At 50.3% G+C, this 7,026-nt stretch overlaps 15 non-coding genes and 1 pseudogene across 15 annotated transcripts; all 16 read left to right on the top strand.

Moving 5' to 3' along the window:
* The first annotated feature begins 14 nt into the window (after positions 1–14).
* Positions 15–212, top strand: LOC145917375 (U2 spliceosomal RNA). Its single transcript, XR_014405420.1, has one exon. It is a non-coding gene; the product is annotated as a U2 spliceosomal RNA (small nuclear RNA).
* A 265-nt stretch (positions 213–477) lies between these two features.
* Positions 478–641, top strand: LOC145917409 (U1 spliceosomal RNA). The gene has a single exon (XR_014405451.1). It is a non-coding gene; the product is annotated as a U1 spliceosomal RNA (small nuclear RNA).
* Positions 642–929: 288 nt separating this feature from the next.
* Positions 930–1,127, top strand: LOC145917377 (U2 spliceosomal RNA). Its single transcript, XR_014405421.1, has one exon. It is a non-coding gene; the product is annotated as a U2 spliceosomal RNA (small nuclear RNA).
* A 265-nt stretch (positions 1,128–1,392) lies between these two features.
* On the top strand, positions 1,393–1,556 carry LOC145917411 (U1 spliceosomal RNA). The gene has a single exon (XR_014405453.1). It is a non-coding gene; the product is annotated as a U1 spliceosomal RNA (small nuclear RNA).
* A 288-nt stretch (positions 1,557–1,844) lies between these two features.
* Positions 1,845–2,042, top strand: LOC145917378 (U2 spliceosomal RNA). The gene has a single exon (XR_014405422.1). It is a non-coding gene; the product is annotated as a U2 spliceosomal RNA (small nuclear RNA).
* Positions 2,043–2,307: 265 nt separating this feature from the next.
* On the top strand, positions 2,308–2,471 carry LOC145917412 (U1 spliceosomal RNA). The gene has a single exon (XR_014405454.1). It is a non-coding gene; the product is annotated as a U1 spliceosomal RNA (small nuclear RNA).
* A 288-nt stretch (positions 2,472–2,759) lies between these two features.
* Positions 2,760–2,957, top strand: LOC145917379 (U2 spliceosomal RNA). The gene has a single exon (XR_014405423.1). It is a non-coding gene; the product is annotated as a U2 spliceosomal RNA (small nuclear RNA).
* A 265-nt stretch (positions 2,958–3,222) lies between these two features.
* Positions 3,223–3,386, top strand: LOC145917413 (U1 spliceosomal RNA). The gene has a single exon (XR_014405455.1). It is a non-coding gene; the product is annotated as a U1 spliceosomal RNA (small nuclear RNA).
* A 288-nt stretch (positions 3,387–3,674) lies between these two features.
* Positions 3,675–3,872, top strand: LOC145917380 (U2 spliceosomal RNA). Its single transcript, XR_014405424.1, has one exon. It is a non-coding gene; the product is annotated as a U2 spliceosomal RNA (small nuclear RNA).
* Positions 3,873–4,137: 265 nt separating this feature from the next.
* On the top strand, positions 4,138–4,301 carry LOC145917414 (U1 spliceosomal RNA). Its single transcript, XR_014405456.1, has one exon. It is a non-coding gene; the product is annotated as a U1 spliceosomal RNA (small nuclear RNA).
* Positions 4,302–4,589: 288 nt separating this feature from the next.
* Positions 4,590–4,787, top strand: LOC145917381 (U2 spliceosomal RNA). The gene has a single exon (XR_014405425.1). It is a non-coding gene; the product is annotated as a U2 spliceosomal RNA (small nuclear RNA).
* A 265-nt stretch (positions 4,788–5,052) lies between these two features.
* On the top strand, positions 5,053–5,216 carry LOC145917415 (U1 spliceosomal RNA). The gene has a single exon (XR_014405457.1). It is a non-coding gene; the product is annotated as a U1 spliceosomal RNA (small nuclear RNA).
* Positions 5,217–5,505: 289 nt separating this feature from the next.
* Positions 5,506–5,703, top strand: LOC145917382 (U2 spliceosomal RNA). The gene has a single exon (XR_014405426.1). It is a non-coding gene; the product is annotated as a U2 spliceosomal RNA (small nuclear RNA).
* Positions 5,704–5,968: 265 nt separating this feature from the next.
* LOC145917417 (U1 spliceosomal RNA) lies at positions 5,969–6,133 on the top strand. Its single transcript, XR_014405459.1, has one exon. It is a non-coding gene; the product is annotated as a U1 spliceosomal RNA (small nuclear RNA).
* A 288-nt stretch (positions 6,134–6,421) lies between these two features.
* LOC145917387 (U2 spliceosomal RNA) lies at positions 6,422–6,620 on the top strand. The gene has a single exon (XR_014405431.1). It is a non-coding gene; the product is annotated as a U2 spliceosomal RNA (small nuclear RNA).
* A 266-nt stretch (positions 6,621–6,886) lies between these two features.
* Positions 6,887–7,026, top strand: LOC145917420 (U1 spliceosomal RNA; annotated as a pseudogene; the record flags this gene model as incomplete).

Consider the following 7,026-nt stretch of genomic DNA (forward strand, 5'->3'; position numbering starts at 1 on the left):
GTGGATGTTGCGGCATCGCTTCTCGGCTCTTTAGAGCTAAGATCAAGTGTAGTATCTGTTCTTCTCAGTTTAATACCTGGGACGCAAGCGATTCGCTTGCATGTCTTTGTATTAACCTGATTTTTGGACAGGGGGCACGGTGCCGGAGCTTGCTTCGACCTGCCCACGGGTTGTCCTGGTATTGCACTACCTCCAGGCACGGCCCACATTCCCACACATGTGGGAATAACCATCTGTTAATCATTCGCAAAACAATTGCACGAAACAGCGGTGCATCCCATGAGTGCGTGTGTGTCGTCTGTATGCACACGCCAAGGAAAGAGAGGTAGAGAGGGAGGACGGGAGAGCAATTAATTTAACGGCACATTTGGTTGTTGTGCTTGTCGGAGACCAGATAAAACAAGCCGTGAAATGCACAATGCGGCAAACACAAGGACGGACGACAAAAATGCTACCTCTCAAGAAGCTGTGCAAAGCATACTTACCTGACGGGGGCCTTCACCGTGATCAGGCCGGCGGTGGGCCCAGGGCGAGGCTTAGCCATTGCACTTAGGCTTAGCTGACCCTTGCGATTACCCCAAATGTGGGTAACTCGGCCGTACAATTTCTGCTAGTGGGGACTGCGTTCGCGCTATCCCCGTCTTTTACTAATCCTCTGATGTAGAGCAAAACGTAAGGTAGAAACGAAGTTTCTACGGGGGGGATTCGCCTGTTACGGTCAGGAGGAGTCGTGTCGGGGGTTGGGAGGTGGGTCATGGGTCCGTTTGTGACGTCATGTGGTGAACAAACTAATTTGAATGGCCTGCCAAAAACGGTAGGAAAAAAACCAGGAAATTTTTTTTTTTTTTTCATTTTTCACCGGAATAAAATTTGGCAGCAAATGCGAGACGGACTCTTCCGGACGTTGCGGACTCAGTGGATGTTGCGGCATCGCTTCTCGGCTCTTTAGAGCTAAGATCAAGTGTAGTATCTGTTCTTCTCAGTTTAATACCTGGGACGCAAGCGATTCGCTTGCATGTCTTTGTATTAACCTGATTTTTGGACAGGGGGCACGGTGCCGGAGCTTGCTTCGACCTGCCCACGGGTTGTCCTGGTATTGCACTACCTCCAGGCACGGCCCACATTCCCACACATGTGGGAATAACCATCTGTTAATCATTCGCAAAACAATTGCACGAAACAGCGGTGCATCCCATGAGTGCGTGTGTGTCGTCTGTATGCACACGCCAAGGAAAGAGAGGTAGAGAGGGAGGACGGGAGAGCAATTAATTTAACGGCACATTTGGTTGTTGTGCTTGTCGGAGACCAGATAAAACAAGCCGTGAAATGCACAATGCGGCAAACACAAGGACGGACGACAAAAATGCTACCTCTCAAGAAGCTGTGCAAAGCATACTTACCTGACGGGGGCCTTCACCGTGATCAGGCCGGCGGTGGGCCCAGGGCGAGGCTTAGCCATTGCACTTAGGCTTAGCTGACCCTTGCGATTACCCCAAATGTGGGTAACTCGGCCGTACAATTTCTGCTAGTGGGGACTGCGTTCGCGCTATCCCCGTCTTTTACTAATCCTCTGATGTAGAGCAAAACGTAAGGTAGAAACGAAGTTTCTACGGGGGGGATTCGCCTGTTACGGTCAGGAGGAGTCGTGTCGGGGGTTGGGAGGTGGGTCATGGGTCCGTTTGTGACGTCATGTGGTGAACAAACTAATTTGAATGGCCTGCCAAAAACGGTAGGAAAAAAACCAGGAAATTTTTTTTTTTTTTTCATTTTTCACCGGAATAAAATTTGGCAGCAAATGCGAGACGGACTCTTCCGGACGTTGCGGACTCAGTGGATGTTGCGGCATCGCTTCTCGGCTCTTTAGAGCTAAGATCAAGTGTAGTATCTGTTCTTCTCAGTTTAATACCTGGGACGCAAGCGATTCGCTTGCATGTCTTTGTATTAACCTGATTTTTGGACAGGGGGCACGGTGCCGGAGCTTGCTTCGACCTGCCCACGGGTTGTCCTGGTATTGCACTACCTCCAGGCACGGCCCACATTCCCACACATGTGGGAATAACCATCTGTTAATCATTCGCAAAACAATTGCACGAAACAGCGGTGCATCCCATGAGTGCGTGTGTGTCGTCTGTATGCACACGCCAAGGAAAGAGAGGTAGAGAGGGAGGACGGGAGAGCAATTAATTTAACGGCACATTTGGTTGTTGTGCTTGTCGGAGACCAGATAAAACAAGCCGTGAAATGCACAATGCGGCAAACACAAGGACGGACGACAAAAATGCTACCTCTCAAGAAGCTGTGCAAAGCATACTTACCTGACGGGGGCCTTCACCGTGATCAGGCCGGCGGTGGGCCCAGGGCGAGGCTTAGCCATTGCACTTAGGCTTAGCTGACCCTTGCGATTACCCCAAATGTGGGTAACTCGGCCGTACAATTTCTGCTAGTGGGGACTGCGTTCGCGCTATCCCCGTCTTTTACTAATCCTCTGATGTAGAGCAAAACGTAAGGTAGAAACGAAGTTTCTACGGGGGGGATTCGCCTGTTACGGTCAGGAGGAGTCGTGTCGGGGGTTGGGAGGTGGGTCATGGGTCCGTTTGTGACGTCATGTGGTGAACAAACTAATTTGAATGGCCTGCCAAAAACGGTAGGAAAAAAACCAGGAAATTTTTTTTTTTTTTTCATTTTTCACCGGAATAAAATTTGGCAGCAAATGCGAGACGGACTCTTCCGGACGTTGCGGACTCAGTGGATGTTGCGGCATCGCTTCTCGGCTCTTTAGAGCTAAGATCAAGTGTAGTATCTGTTCTTCTCAGTTTAATACCTGGGACGCAAGCGATTCGCTTGCATGTCTTTGTATTAACCTGATTTTTGGACAGGGGGCACGGTGCCGGAGCTTGCTTCGACCTGCCCACGGGTTGTCCTGGTATTGCACTACCTCCAGGCACGGCCCACATTCCCACACATGTGGGAATAACCATCTGTTAATCATTCGCAAAACAATTGCACGAAACAGCGGTGCATCCCATGAGTGCGTGTGTGTCGTCTGTATGCACACGCCAAGGAAAGAGAGGTAGAGAGGGAGGACGGGAGAGCAATTAATTTAACGGCACATTTGGTTGTTGTGCTTGTCGGAGACCAGATAAAACAAGCCGTGAAATGCACAATGCGGCAAACACAAGGACGGACGACAAAAATGCTACCTCTCAAGAAGCTGTGCAAAGCATACTTACCTGACGGGGGCCTTCACCGTGATCAGGCCGGCGGTGGGCCCAGGGCGAGGCTTAGCCATTGCACTTAGGCTTAGCTGACCCTTGCGATTACCCCAAATGTGGGTAACTCGGCCGTACAATTTCTGCTAGTGGGGACTGCGTTCGCGCTATCCCCGTCTTTTACTAATCCTCTGATGTAGAGCAAAACGTAAGGTAGAAACGAAGTTTCTACGGGGGGGATTCGCCTGTTACGGTCAGGAGGAGTCGTGTCGGGGGTTGGGAGGTGGGTCATGGGTCCGTTTGTGACGTCATGTGGTGAACAAACTAATTTGAATGGCCTGCCAAAAACGGTAGGAAAAAAACCAGGAAATTTTTTTTTTTTTTTCATTTTTCACCGGAATAAAATTTGGCAGCAAATGCGAGACGGACTCTTCCGGACGTTGCGGACTCAGTGGATGTTGCGGCATCGCTTCTCGGCTCTTTAGAGCTAAGATCAAGTGTAGTATCTGTTCTTCTCAGTTTAATACCTGGGACGCAAGCGATTCGCTTGCATGTCTTTGTATTAACCTGATTTTTGGACAGGGGGCACGGTGCCGGAGCTTGCTTCGACCTGCCCACGGGTTGTCCTGGTATTGCACTACCTCCAGGCACGGCCCACATTCCCACACATGTGGGAATAACCATCTGTTAATCATTCGCAAAACAATTGCACGAAACAGCGGTGCATCCCATGAGTGCGTGTGTGTCGTCTGTATGCACACGCCAAGGAAAGAGAGGTAGAGAGGGAGGACGGGAGAGCAATTAATTTAACGGCACATTTGGTTGTTGTGCTTGTCGGAGACCAGATAAAACAAGCCGTGAAATGCACAATGCGGCAAACACAAGGACGGACGACAAAAATGCTACCTCTCAAGAAGCTGTGCAAAGCATACTTACCTGACGGGGGCCTTCACCGTGATCAGGCCGGCGGTGGGCCCAGGGCGAGGCTTAGCCATTGCACTTAGGCTTAGCTGACCCTTGCGATTACCCCAAATGTGGGTAACTCGGCCGTACAATTTCTGCTAGTGGGGACTGCGTTCGCGCTATCCCCGTCTTTTACTAATCCTCTGATGTAGAGCAAAACGTAAGGTAGAAACGAAGTTTCTACGGGGGGGATTCGCCTGTTACGGTCAGGAGGAGTCGTGTCGGGGGTTGGGAGGTGGGTCATGGGTCCGTTTGTGACGTCATGTGGTGAACAAACTAATTTGAATGGCCTGCCAAAAACGGTAGGAAAAAAACCAGGAAATTTTTTTTTTTTTTTCATTTTTCACCGGAATAAAATTTGGCAGCAAATGCGAGACGGACTCTTCCGGACGTTGCGGACTCAGTGGATGTTGCGGCATCGCTTCTCGGCTCTTTAGAGCTAAGATCAAGTGTAGTATCTGTTCTTCTCAGTTTAATACCTGGGACGCAAGCGATTCGCTTGCATGTCTTTGTATTAACCTGATTTTTGGACAGGGGGCACGGTGCCGGAGCTTGCTTCGACCTGCCCACGGGTTGTCCTGGTATTGCACTACCTCCAGGCACGGCCCACATTCCCACACATGTGGGAATAACCATCTGTTAATCATTCGCAAAACAATTGCACGAAACAGCGGTGCATCCCATGAGTGCGTGTGTGTCGTCTGTATGCACACGCCAAGGAAAGAGAGGTAGAGAGGGAGGACGGGAGAGCAATTAATTTAACGGCACATTTGGTTGTTGTGCTTGTCGGAGACCAGATAAAACAAGCCGTGAAATGCACAATGCGGCAAACACAAGGACGGACGACAAAAATGCTACCTCTCAAGAAGCTGTGCAAAGCATACTTACCTGACGGGGGCCTTCACCGTGATCAGGCCGGCGGTGGGCCCAGGGCGAGGCTTAGCCATTGCACTTAGGCTTAGCTGACCCTTGCGATTACCCCAAATGTGGGTAACTCGGCCGTACAATTTCTGCTAGTGGGGACTGCGTTCGCGCTATCCCCGTCTTTTACTAATCCTCTGATGTAGAGCAAAACGTAAGGTAGAAACGAAGTTTCTACGGGGGGGATTCGCCTGTTACGGTCAGGAGGAGTCGTGTCGGGGGTTGGGAGGTGGGTCATGGGTCCGTTTGTGACGTCATGTGGTGAACAAACTAATTTGAATGGCCTGCCAAAAACGGTAGGAAAAAAACCAGGAAATTTTTTTTTTTTTTTTCATTTTTCACCGGAATAAAATTTGGCAGCAAATGCGAGACGGACTCTTCCGGACGTTGCGGACTCAGTGGATGTTGCGGCATCGCTTCTCGGCTCTTTAGAGCTAAGATCAAGTGTAGTATCTGTTCTTCTCAGTTTAATACCTGGGACGCAAGCGATTCGCTTGCATGTCTTTGTATTAACCTGATTTTTGGACAGGGGGCACGGTGCCGGAGCTTGCTTCGACCTGCCCACGGGTTGTCCTGGTATTGCACTACCTCCAGGCACGGCCCACATTCCCACACATGTGGGAATAACCATCTGTTAATCATTCGCAAAACAATTGCACGAAACAGCGGTGCATCCCATGAGTGCGTGTGTGTCGTCTGTATGCACACGCCAAGGAAAGAGAGGTAGAGAGGGAGGACGGGAGAGCAATTAATTTAACGGCACATTTGGTTGTTGTGCTTGTCGGAGACCAGATAAAACAAGCCGTGAAATGCACAATGCGGCAAACACAAGGACGGACGACAAAAATGCTACCTCTCAAGAAGCTGTGCAAAGCATACTTACCTGACGGGGGCCTTCACCGTGATCAGGCCGGCGGTGGGGCCCAGGGCGAGGCTTAGCCATTGCACTTAGGCTTAGCTGACCCTTGCGATTACCCCAAATGTGGGTAACTCGGCCGTACAATTTCTGCTAGTGGGGACTGCGTTCGCGCTATCCCCGTCTTTTACTAATCCTCTGATGTAGAGCAAAACGTAAGGTAGAAACGAAGTTTCTACGGGGGGGATTCGCCTGTTACGGTCAGGAGGAGTCGTGTCGGGGGTTGGGAGGTGGGTCATGGGTCCGTTTGTGACGTCATGTGGTGAACAAACTAATTTGAATGGCCTGCCAAAAACGGTAGGAAAAAAACCAGGAAATTTTTTTTTTTTTTTCATTTTTCACCGGAATAAAATTTGGCAGCAAATGCGAGACGGACTCTTCGGACGTTGCGGACTCAGTGGATGTTGCGGGCATCGCTTCTCGGCTCTTTAGAGCTAGATCAAGTGTAGTATCTGTTCTTCTCAGTTTAATACCTGGGACGCAAGCGATTCGCTTGCATGTCTTTGTATTAACCTGATTTTTGGACAGGGGGCACGGTGCCGGAGCTTGCTTCGACCTGCCCACGGGGTTGTCCCTGGTATTGCACTACCTCCAGGCACGGCCCACATTCCCACACATGTGGGAATAACCATCTGTTAATCATTCGCAAAACAATTGCACGAAACAGCGGTGCATCCCATGAGTGCGTGTGTGTCGTCTGTATGCACACGCCAAGGAAAGAGAGGTAGAGAGGGAGGACGGGAGAGCAATTAATTTAACGGCCACATTTGGTTGTTGTGCTTGTCGGAGACCAGATAAAACAAGCCGTGAAATGCACAATGCGGCAAACACAAGGACGGACGACAAAAATGCTACCTCTCAAGAAGCTGTGCAAAGCATACTTACCTGACGGGGGCCTTCACCGTGATCAGGCCGGCGGTGGGGCCCAGGGCGAGGCTTAGCCATTGCACTTAGGCTTAGCTGACCCTTGCGATTACCCCAAATGTGGGTAACTCGGCCGTACAATTTCTGCTAGTG

This window comes from Ascidia mentula, assembly GCF_947561715.1.
Source record: "Ascidia mentula chromosome 3 unlocalized genomic scaffold, kaAscMent1.1 SUPER_3_unloc_5, whole genome shotgun sequence".
In the NCBI taxonomy this organism is placed as follows: Eukaryota; Metazoa; Chordata; class Ascidiacea; order Phlebobranchia; family Ascidiidae; genus Ascidia; species Ascidia mentula.